At 33.6% G+C, this 12,050-nt stretch overlaps 1 pseudogene; it reads right to left on the bottom strand.

The window, feature by feature from the left end:
* Positions 1 to 1,602: 1,602 nt before the first annotated feature.
* The window catches only part of LOC137617558 (uncharacterized), a 46,635-nt pseudogene continuing 36,187 nt past the window's right edge, over positions 1,603 to 12,050 (bottom strand).

Raw genomic sequence — 12,050 nt, 5'->3', positions numbered from 1 at the left:
AGACAAATCTGTCCAATGCCATATCAAGAAGTGTTTGTTATTATGTGTCCCCAGTCTTCCCCTTTTTTTAGGATTACGAAAAGTAACCAGTTCAAAACACAAATGTTTACCTTTTATCTAAAATTGTTCTAGCATATGGGAAACATGCTAGTTTTTCCATCTACCAAATGGTTATTTAGCATCTTGCAACTCCTTAATCCTAGGGTGAATAATCATCAATTCATATTTATACGAGAAAAGTCGATAATAGATAAGAACCAAGTTCAAAAGTCTTTAATAAAGCAATTTATGCAATTTATTTAATACAAAGTAGTTCCCTTCAATAGTCATGGTGGGAAAATCTCTCTTCTTTCCGACGACGTTTCACTTGCTAGAAGGAAAAGGAACGGGAGATCAAATACACATACATGCGTGTAGACCTGGAAGCTAGTTACGAAGCTATGAATTATCTCATGTTTAGTACCATTTTCTTTCTTCTTTTTTAAATGGAATATATTCTGAAGGGCATCAGAAACTATTAAACTGAAGCAACGTTCCTAGAGCATCGAATAAATAAATCCTTTGGTAAGAAGGTTGAAGGAGTTCGCCGTGTATTTTGAAATTTTTACGATTCAAATATCTTTGAATGAAATGCGAATCAACAATAATATATATTCAACATTGTAGAGAAATTTGAACACCATATTGTAATTATGATGTTGTCTCTCGTCAATGAAATATGATGAACTAATAAAAAAATAATGTCTGATATCTGGCAAATCAGGTATGAGAAAAAAACAAAATAACTACAGGCTATTTTTACAATATCTTCGGTTTAAGTTAGATTGTTTAAAGATGCAATAATAACTTGGAAAATATAAATATTAATCAAGTGTTTTTAGAAAGGCATCACATCCAATTTAAAATGAAACATTTCCCAAAGTTTATATTGACATCTACTTCAGCCTTTAATGTCTGCATACTGAAGGAAGTTCGGTAGACGCACAAATATCTCAAAACTTATTCATTTAGGTGTAATTTATGAAAATAAAATACATCCAAATATATAATATTTTATTTACTTTATTAATTTTGTGTGTTCCCAAAAACACGAACGTTAGACACTTAAGGGTAAAATATTTGCACAAAACTGAAAATTCACCCTTAACATCTTTTCTGTATGCATAGAAACCTCCCTTTTTTCTCCATTTTTTTTTTTTTTTTTTTTTTTTTTTTTTTTTTAAGGGAACCTTTTCCTGTATAGTTTTCTCTGACTGTTCCACAAGCACTGAAGCCTTGCTTTGTAAGATCAACCATCAGTGTATAGTCTTTGAAAAATATTGTAAAAAATAAAAGTATGACATGCGAATCCTTATTCATCACTGGCTCCTGCAATATGTCTACAACAAATTGAGATCAAAGTTGTAGCTTTGTGTTTTCATCCTTGCCACAATAAATGGAAAAATATTTTGGGTAGCCCTGGGTAGCCATCAGCACTAGACATTGCCCACATCTTATAGCAAAATCAGACAGGTTTATTTCATATAACTTCCCATTGTGTGATGGCTATGATATGGGATGATTGTTTCATCAATGCTCAGAAATTCATGGAATAGGCCATGTTATTAACAGTTCTCTCTGACTATATTAAGCAAAGGTAAAATCTTAGCCATTTTTTATTTTGCCATATTATTGTTATCTGCTCTATGAAAATATTTCTTGGTCAATTTGAACTTTTCCCCAGTCATGGTCTTAGGAAATATTGGTATATCTAAGTTATCACTTACGGAACAATAGTAATTCTTAGACGGGACACTGTGGCACAAATTAAAAGTCATCACAAAAACTTATTCATGTTTTCATTATCAATACAAAAATCCTTTTAATTCTTATCCCTTTAAGCACATAATTTTGCATTTTCAGATGGCTAATGATTTCATCTTAGAAGAAAAGCTTATATATCTTAAATATTCCTATGCCTAGGTTAGCTCCAGAATCACATTTAGGAACAAAGTGTAAATCCAATGATAGATTTTTCTCTTTTACGGCATCTTCCTTTTTCCCTGAAAATTTGAATCTCTTCATCTTAATGTTCATATCTATCTACTGTATTTCCATGAACTTCAAGCTCTTTCCTAATATCATCAGGTATTCCATCTCCATCGAGAGCATCATTATCATTTTCTTCATCGCTATCAGCAGGAAGATCCTCAGGAGGAGGAGGAAGAATGAACATATATCTATAACATCGGAATTTGATTCAGTAACTTCTTCAGCGCATCACATAGATATTGATAGGGCATTTGAGGGGCCTTTGTACTGAAAAAAAAAACAATAATTAGGATATATTCAGATTGTTGCATATAGAGAGAAAAGGAAAGGACTGAAAATTTAAGTGTATTTCAGTAATAATGTTTCGATAGACAAGTTTTGATAGAATGAAGAAAATGTGTATAAAAACAATGCTGATAGCAATAGAAAAAACAAAGAAATATGTTATTTATGATGGAGATAATAAAGAGAATTTTATGGTGACAAGGTAGTATTGGTGATTATCTGAAAAAAAATTAAGGAATATAATGGCATGGTATCCATGTCCTGTCAAATTATAAAATTATATAATGATAATGATCTCGAAGATAGCGATCATGACAATAATAGATATGATATTGATTGCAGTGATAGTAATACTGAACTAAGTTCTAATACTACTACTACTTCAAAAGTAGTAATAACAAGAGTAACAGTAAGAGCAGCAACAATTACTATGATAGCAGTAACAGTAACAGTTATTACAGTAATAATAGTACTACAACATAAACAGTAATGATAATATTCTAGTAATATAAAAAGCAACAGAAACAGTAACAGCAATTATAGTAATAATGGTAGTAAAAGGAATAATAAAGAGAAGGAGATTTGAGGGTGGTGGTTAGGATGATACTTCTAATAGAGATAAAATTATACATATAAGTAAATTAGATATATGATAACACTTCTCATCTGTGGTGCTTCCTCAGCGAAAACCAGACCCAAACTGATTATCCTGCAAGGCTCAGGTATGAACAGAATTATACTTGTTTTACAACATCAGAGGAGAGCGGCTCAACATGTTAGTGCAGGATAGTGGATAAATCAGGGTATACAAATGGCCCAGTGTTCAACAGTCCTATTTTCAGATCATTGCAGTAAATAATTCACATCACTATTAGGGTAATATTTGAGAGTATTATATTATCAAAGAAAATTACTTAGGGAATATAAGGAGTGTAAAAAAAGTGTATATATTTTTCCTACTTATAAATTAATTATTTCAAGGTGTCATTTTTCAAAATAGGTAAAAAAAAAAATACGATGAGCAAAGAGTGAAAAAAATAATTTTCTCTATAATTATCATATATAATCATATATCAAATTTTATACTTAGCAAAATAATAGATTAAAAGATTCATATGGATATACAAATCAATGTTCCCAAAAGAGTTTAAGCCAACCTACCACACAATTAAAAAAAAAAAAAAAAAAAAAAAAAAAAAAAAAAAAAAAAAAAAAAAAAAAACAAGACAGGCAGAGAAGACAGTTATAATAGTGTTCCCGAGTGTACCCTCAAGCAAGAGAACTCTAATCCAAGACAGGGGATTTCCATGGTGCAAACGCCATACCACTAACGAATACTAGAAAACAATTATTTGATATTTTAGCGCCCTTCTCCAGAGGAGCAGCCTAGAATAGCTATAAAATCTCTTACTGTTACAAGTGGAAAGTAGCCACTGGAAATTTACGGTACGGTAATTCACCCTTTAAGTGATGAAGAATTGTTTGTGTAGGCAAAGAAAAAACGAGCCATAAACAGAGGGATCTAATGTAGTACTATCTGGCTAATCAAATGACCATATAACTCTCTAATGGTAGTATCTACCAATGAATTGCTCTTGGACACAAACCCTAACATAACAGGGATGTGGATATTATTGTTCCCCTTCACTTAGCATTGCTCACCTGCTCCTTAAAATGAAAAGATATCTGATAACTTTTGAAATGTATATTTTTCTTAAAATAATTTAACTTCTCCTCTGCAGAGCAATGAAGAAGTGAAAACCAAATCCCATTTTGATAGAGGGAGGTAAACTCATCTGATAAAGCTTAGAGCTCAGACGAAAGATACAGAGGGTAACGACACTCTTCTTTTATTAATTTCTTAAAAGTGACGGACAAGTGATGTATGGATCACAATCAGGCAGGAAGATGGGTAAAAATTAATATAAACTGCATAGCGGGATATAAGATTAAACTACGAATATGAAAGTTACCTTTTCTTTGAAATTTAGGCGAAATGATCCAACATATTAAAGATTTATCCACCAGGGACCTTTTCATGTAAGCAAAAAAAAAAAAAAAAAAAAAAACAAGTGCATATGCAGTCTTGGAAAACAGACGTGAAATTTAAAGAAAAACATCCTGACGGGTTAGAAATATTGCTCTTAGTTCAATATCCAAAATCTCTCTCTCTCTCTCTCTCTCTCTCTCTCTCTCTCTCTCTCTCTCTCTCTCTCTCTCTCTCTGTGTTACTTCATTATGAACGCAAATTCTATGCGGACATCATCATAATCATCATAATAATAATAATAATAATAATAATAATAATAATAATAATAATAATAATAATAATAATAATAATAATAATAATAGTAGTCATAGAGGAATATTATTTATCGAATGTTCTAACAAAACTATTTTTTCTTTTTTAAAAAACTTTTATAAATGATAAGAGCTACTCAAAATGATTTTTAATAAAAATTCCGTTGATATAAGTTTTAGTTATTTTATGAAAAAGACGTTTAGTGAAATTCAATAGTTTTAATAAAATCATTAATAAATCATTTTTCAAATTTTTTATCATATTACGTGCATATATTTCATACTAACATTACTTTAAGAATTAAAATCACAAAGTTTGTTATATTAATTTCTTCCAGACTATGATCTAATAGGAATTTTTACAATTGAAATAATGTTATTTGTATGAATTGTATATATTTTTTTTAGTCCTGGTAGAAGGCTACGTGTTTCATGAATTATTTTTTTTGGCTTAGCAGATGAGGCTGACAAAGCTAAGATTTCTGAGATGTGCTATTCTGAATTAATTACTGTGAATAATACACCAAGAAAAAACACAAGAAATTTAATAATAAATTCTACAGTTTAATTTATCAATCTGTTGGGAATATCCTTGCTTCCTGGTTGCAACAGGTAATCCCAAACCATACGCGGTAGAGGGATGGTGCTGGCCCTGCTGCCAAGTCACAGTTTCAGAATAAATCAAGAGAATCTGAAATGAGGGAAATCCTAATATAAGAAGGGACTCCTAATCAAATTAACTAAAATAAAATTTAATGTAAAACTTTAGAAAAATGAATAAAGTAAAATATATATATATAAAGTAAACCTCTAAATGCTCAAGAGCAATGCAAATAAGTGGGCATGTCCATTCAAACATACGTAAAAACAATGAGGCAACGAAGCACGAGATTGAGAGGCTAAGCAAAACTATCTGGGATGAACAAGTAGTTATTGGGTTAACCCGGCAGACCATAAATATAAAATTATGGCTTGAAAAATATGAATTACTACCTGTTAAATATAAGTAAAAGTAATATGCTAGCTCCAGAAATATTAATGTTGCCTTTAAATGAAGGTCCAAAAGACATAATAGGCTTACTTGGTAAATATAATTACATACATGGGTACCAATCGAATATGATTCTCTTGATAAATTTCATGGGGAAATTCTGTTAAGACATTATTGTTCAACAATAATTACTGAAATTGAAATCGCAAATGACAAGCACCAAACGAAATTTGCAACAAACCTTCAAATTTTCAGCTATCCTTTCCAGGTCCAAATTAAGCCGAATAGTCGTATTAACAACTAGATGGTATCGGTTGGCAAGTTGTTCTTCGTGGAAATGGTGGCGGCCAAAGGGGGATAAAAGGCAGCATTATCCGCCTCCCCACCCTCAGTACATGGGCCAGGTCACAGATACATTTAGCTCTTCATAGTTCCTTTAGAATGCACTGCACTTAAGATTTGTATGATCGTAGTACCGATCTCAAAGTCACGCTGTGCTAGGTAGTGGTCACGTCTTCACTGTCTCTCTCCTTCCAAGCTACTGCTGCTCCAAAGTATTTTGGGAACGGGGTTGACGCTGGAAGATAACCATACTAGGCAGTAACTAGTTACAGGATTAACGTAATTAACTACCTTCGTTGCTGTTTGCTTGGTGCTTGGTATAGTTAAGTTAAAAGAAAATCAATTTACCAAACATTTATTTAAATGAAGGAAATGCATATATTTACCAAGCAATTACAACAGAAGAACAAAGATACCAAAAAAGCAGGATATAACTTTAATAATTAATGCTTATTTTAGAGTATAAGGAAGCAATAAAAGCAAAATACATGAGAATACGAGACTAACTAATAATATTACGCAAAATAATGAAAATCTCATATTAATAAGAAGGAAAAACTAAGGATAAACATAACTTTCCAAACACTCCCAGGAAAGGCCATTCAATTTTGTACCAATAAAAAATTGAATGGTAACCAGTTACTAATGCTTATTTCATTAGTAATTTTGCAATAATAAAAGATTTCAAAACAAACCAAAAACAAATGTGTTTATACAAGCAAAAATCAAATCAAACCATCTTTAGCCAGTTTAAGGTTTCTCTCATTTGCCCTAATGGCAGCTTTCCGCCGAGGCCTAACAGCATCTGCCTCTGGTATTTGTGCTTCAGCTGTGTTTTCTTGCAGTGTCCTATTTTGCTCATATTCTCGGATGCTCATCAAAGGAATAAGGCTCTCGACATGCATATCCACACGGGATCTATTACCTTTCATTACTGTTGCCCCTGTAACTTCTTGCAAGTCATTTACTTGCACTTTCAAGACCTTCCCCATAGGGTAATTTGCAGGCTTCTGCATGGCTTCTTTAATCAATACAATATCTCCTACTTGCAATGGTTTGTGGCCAATAGGCATATATCTGGATTTTTCATCTATTGCTTGACTAATAAGTTGAGCAAGAAATTCTGAATTATATAATTCTATTAATTTTAAGCGAGCTTTACGAAGCTTGCTATAATTCTCCCTAATTTGTTCTGTAGAATTAGGATTCCAGGAGGGATCATCCATAGGTATAGGTTGTAAGTTAGGGATTATATTCAAAGATACAAGTTCATAACCCTTAAGTAATATTTCCGGTGTAATTGGGGCAGGTATATCTTCATTCAGATTGCAGTCTCTGAGAGCTTCTTTAAAAGCCACTGGCCTTCTGTTAACAAGGTGCACAACTTCACTAATTAAAAACTCAAAATCTACAAAACTCAATACCGAATTCTTTATCGCACCATAAATCAGCCTTTTTACAAGTTTAACACAACTCTCAACTAATGAACCAAGTTGTTTACAACCCTTGTAATACTGTTGAAATTCAAGAGCTTTGATATTATTCTCTTGCAGATATTGTCTAGTATTAGGATCACTGAGAAAATCCTTAATGATATTTGTGCCACTTACTATTTGAGTGCCTTTGTCAGAAAAACACTTCTCAGGCATGCCAAACTCATGAATGTGCATTTGGAATGCTCTCAGAAACGTAGGCATTGAAAGATCTAAACAAACCTTTAAATTTATTGCACGGCTCCAAAGGCACGTAATGCAAAGCAACCAAACCTTAACCTTCTTGCCATTCCAAATAATCCAGTATGGTCCCAAATGATCCATAAAACTATATCTATATGGAATATTTGGGGGTTCTAACCGGAAATCTCTATATGGTGACTGATTTAACTTAATGTTTTTCAGATTAAACCTCCTACAATTTATGCATTGCTTAAGAATTTTCTTTACTGTAGAGAAGTAATGTGGTATATAAAATTGTTTCCTTAATTCTGAGAGCAAAGTATAAAACCCTGCATGGGAAGTTTTCCTGTGTGTATCAAGAATGATACATTTGGTAAGCAAACTTGATTTCGACAAGAGAATGGGAACAAATTCATACTTGTTCATATCTTTCCAGCGTGAACACTTACTCTTAACTCTGAGAACATTATCTTTGTCAAGAAATATGTTGAGCTGGCCTATAATATTTGGCATGTCTTTACTAGCAGGATTCTTAGAAGAAAGGTAATCAAACACTTCTGGGAAATGGACTCTCTGATCTTGAGAAATCAAGATAGAATTTGCCTTAGCAAAAAGCTCGTCCTCCTCAAAACAGATTAAATGTGAATACTTAGCTGGATCTCTCTCTCTCAATTTAATCTTACATTTATTGACAAATTTAAGAACCATGTGTTGTACTGCTACAAGTTTATGAAAATCCGAAAACCGATCCATAGGGAAAAGGTGAACAGCCCTTTCGCTACCATGCACTGCAGTTGCAACATAAAGTTCCCTAGAATCATCATTCCTGTTCATCTTAGACCCTGATATCCAAGGGTTTGGGATAACTACCTTAAAGCAATCTCCTGTCACATCTTTACAGAGATGTGGTGGACCAGTCAGAAATGAAGATTTCATCAGCATTTTGTAAGAAGTAGGACGACTAGCACTATCAGCTGGGTTTACAGACCCTCCACAGAAATTGAAAGCAATGGGATGCACTTCACACAACTGGCAGATATTATGTAGTCTATTTATTACAAACGCATTAAGATTCTTCAATGTATCAATCTTATTAACATGGGAATTCAGCCAATTAAGACAGACCAAGCTGTCAGTGTAGAGTTCCAAACCAGTAATATTAATGGGTTTCACACACATAGGCCCAGCAAGTTCTTTGAATGTGTCAATAAGGACTTCCGTGCCAAAGGCTATGGCTTGAAATTCCAAGCAAGGAATAGATTTTGTAGATAGTTGCTTATTGATCAATCTATTCTTTGAAAACAAGAATTTAAGCTCCTTAGTAGTCTCATTCACTATGTATATAACTGTCGCATATATCACACGTGAACTATCAGTAAATGCGACAAGTTTGTAACTACCATCTCTCCTGCCCACATATCGCTTTACTGCAACTTCAGGAGCAGAGTTAACCTGAGTAGCAATATTTCTCCATTCCCGTAATTCCTCTTCAGGCAACCTAGTGTCCCATTCTAAATCCTTCATATACTGCAGTTTCTGCATAAATAGCCTAGCTCTATTCAAGAGTGGCATATTGAAATTAAGAATATCATAATTTGAAGCAATGGACCTCAAGATTTCCCTTTTACTAGAAGCCATTTTATCTAGATTCAGACTTTGGGTAGCAAGAGTATCCTCAGTCCTGTCCCAAATAAGACCAAACAGTTTAACTTTAGTAGGTGTAGATTCTTTGGCATGTTCATCAATTATACTTTGGAGTTTAATCTCATTTGTGACAAATTGTTGCAATGAAAACTTATATGGCTCAAATATGTCCTTTAAATGATTAAATGCCCAATGTAAAGTATCAGTACTATTTGTTGTATAGGCACAATTATCCATGTAGCAGAGATCATATATACATCTTTTGAGATCCCTAATTTCTTGGGCGTCATCTGTAATATCCAAAATCAAAATTTTGTATAGCCCAAGAAGTAACATTGCTGGACTTAGTTTTAACCCAAAAGGCAATCTAACATGTTTATATGGAACAAGAGAAAAATCTTGCTTAGCAACATTCCTAAACCAATAAAAAAGAAGTTTAACCTGGTCACTCTCTGGCAGTTCAATCTGTAAGAAAGCCTTCTTCAAATCAAAACAAAGAACTTTTTCATCAAACCTTAGCTGCAGAACAGCTGTCGAGACCTTCCTATTTAAGCATGGGCCTGTCAACATTGCTTGGTTATGAGACACAGTCATTGGCTTATGAGTATCTTTTTCCGAGAGATTTGACAAATATACAATTCTGCATTTTGTCGATTCCTTATCCATTCTGAAAATAGGCATATGGGGTAGGAAACTGAAGTTAGGATTCTCTTTAAGAAACTCTGGTAAGTTGTCAACCCTTTTTATTATCCCCAGGTTTTCTTGTTCCCTGAAGACTTCATCCATCATAGATAGATGTTGTCTATTTCTATACTTTCTTAAATTAGAATTCAAAATTAATTTGGATAGACGTTGGTTATTTCCCAAGAGATGCGACACTTCACTGTTCCAGAGGAGAGGCATAACTAACCTTCCCTCCTCGTTCCGGGTAGTTGACTCCAATACAAAATCAATTAGCTTATCATGGGACTCAATAGAAGTATCATTGTAATTATTGTTATCATAGTTTAATATTCTGTGCCTTTCTTGGAAAATAATATTATCCACAGCTTTCTGCAGTTCTGTCTCATTAACATTTCCCTTTTCATCCACAACTGATATTTCAGGATTACTGTCCAGGGAAATAGGACTCTTAGCAGAATTTTCCAACACTGGGGCAATATCAGAATCTCCAAGCTTACTTACAACATTACATGACAAAAACTGAGGCCTTATGCAGGGTAAATACTTCAAATTATCTGAGATTGTGTCAACTTGGCCACAAAGCATAATTCCATATGAACTTTCAAGATATACTGAAGGAACAGTGCCACCAAAAATCTTGGTACTTACAGGAATTGCATATTCACAGTCAGTTCCCAGCAATAAATTAATATTTGCAATTTCATCATCTGTAGCTTTCAAAAATTTGTCGGCAAGAGAATAGCCCCTTTTAGAAAACTCATGAACAATCTTCCCAAGACCTGGAAGGTGGAGTCTAGTTTTAATTTCAGGAATACAAACTGCCTCAACCATGTGACATTCATGCTCAGACATCAACTGAAGTCTAACTATTTTGGTATTGAAGGTTCTAGACTCATTAAACCCTTTCACAACTAAACTAAAATTTGGATTAATCACCTCAAACCCTTGCCTATCAGCTAAATCACTATTAACAAATGTCATCTGCGATCCACTATCCTTTAAGCATCTTACCAGTGAACCATCAGGAAGGGGCGAGCTGAATGTGGGCAAGATAGAACTAGATACAGCAGTCACGTGCAAAGTATTAAGATCAACGCATGCTAAACCGTTATGCGACACTGTATTTGGGGTATCAGTTGAAATATCTGATTGCTGAGAATCTCTACTTGGGCACAAAAATGAAAAGTGCCATTTACTACAATACTTGCATTTGGTATTAAACCTAAATTTACAATCTTTGGTTCTGTGAAAATTTGCACATTTACAGCATGCATGCAAACTTTTAAGCTTCTCTGTCTTCAATTTAGGAGAGGCAAAATTTAGGCATTTATATATTGGATGATCTGAAGACTCCCCGCTCTTACTACAAAGAATGCATGCACGAAATCTACTGGGAACAGATTCATCCAAGGGCTTAGCATTTGCTGCAAAACTAGAAATAGCAGCATCACATTCATTGGACTTTCTTTTCCTTTTAAATTTCTCTTGGGCTTCGACATACCGTTCTGTAGCTTCAAATATGTGATCATCAATTTCCTTTAAAGAAGGTTTAGAGTTTCCTGTGATCTGAATTAATTGTGACCTAAAGCTTTCATTTAGAGAGCTCCAATAAAAGAACTGAAGAATGTCATCCACAGAAACTGAAAGATTATTGAAAGTATCTCTGATCATTTTCATCTCTCCAATAAGCTTATATGGGTCATCCTGGTAAGAAAGTCTTAGCTCTGACAACAATTTAATACTATCATACTTCTGAACAATTACAGACCCAAATGCTTCCATAAGCAGTTTTTTGGCATCCTCATATGTTCGACTCCCTGAACTCAAAGACTGAATAAGTGTATGGGGTTCCTTCCGAGTCTGTCTTTGAAGGTACAAAAGTTTTGTGTAGGAGTTCAAATTAGCTCTACCAGTTATATCCTCAAAATCTCTAAAGAACTTCTCAATACTCTCTCCCCTAGCATGACTATACACTGGAAGTGGCAACTCTGGAAGCTTAAGCTTGTTACTTACATCATTACCGTCACATACATTTGGAGCACTTTTGAGCAATGAAATGGCACTAGTAATTTTTTCATCATATTCATCACAACTCT

This window comes from Palaemon carinicauda, chromosome 23, assembly GCF_036898095.1.
Source record: "Palaemon carinicauda isolate YSFRI2023 chromosome 23, ASM3689809v2, whole genome shotgun sequence".
NCBI classification, from domain to species: Eukaryota; Metazoa; Arthropoda; class Malacostraca; order Decapoda; family Palaemonidae; genus Palaemon; species Palaemon carinicauda.
Note: the sequence above shows the minus strand (reverse complement) of the source record. Positions and strands in the feature narration are given on the sequence as shown.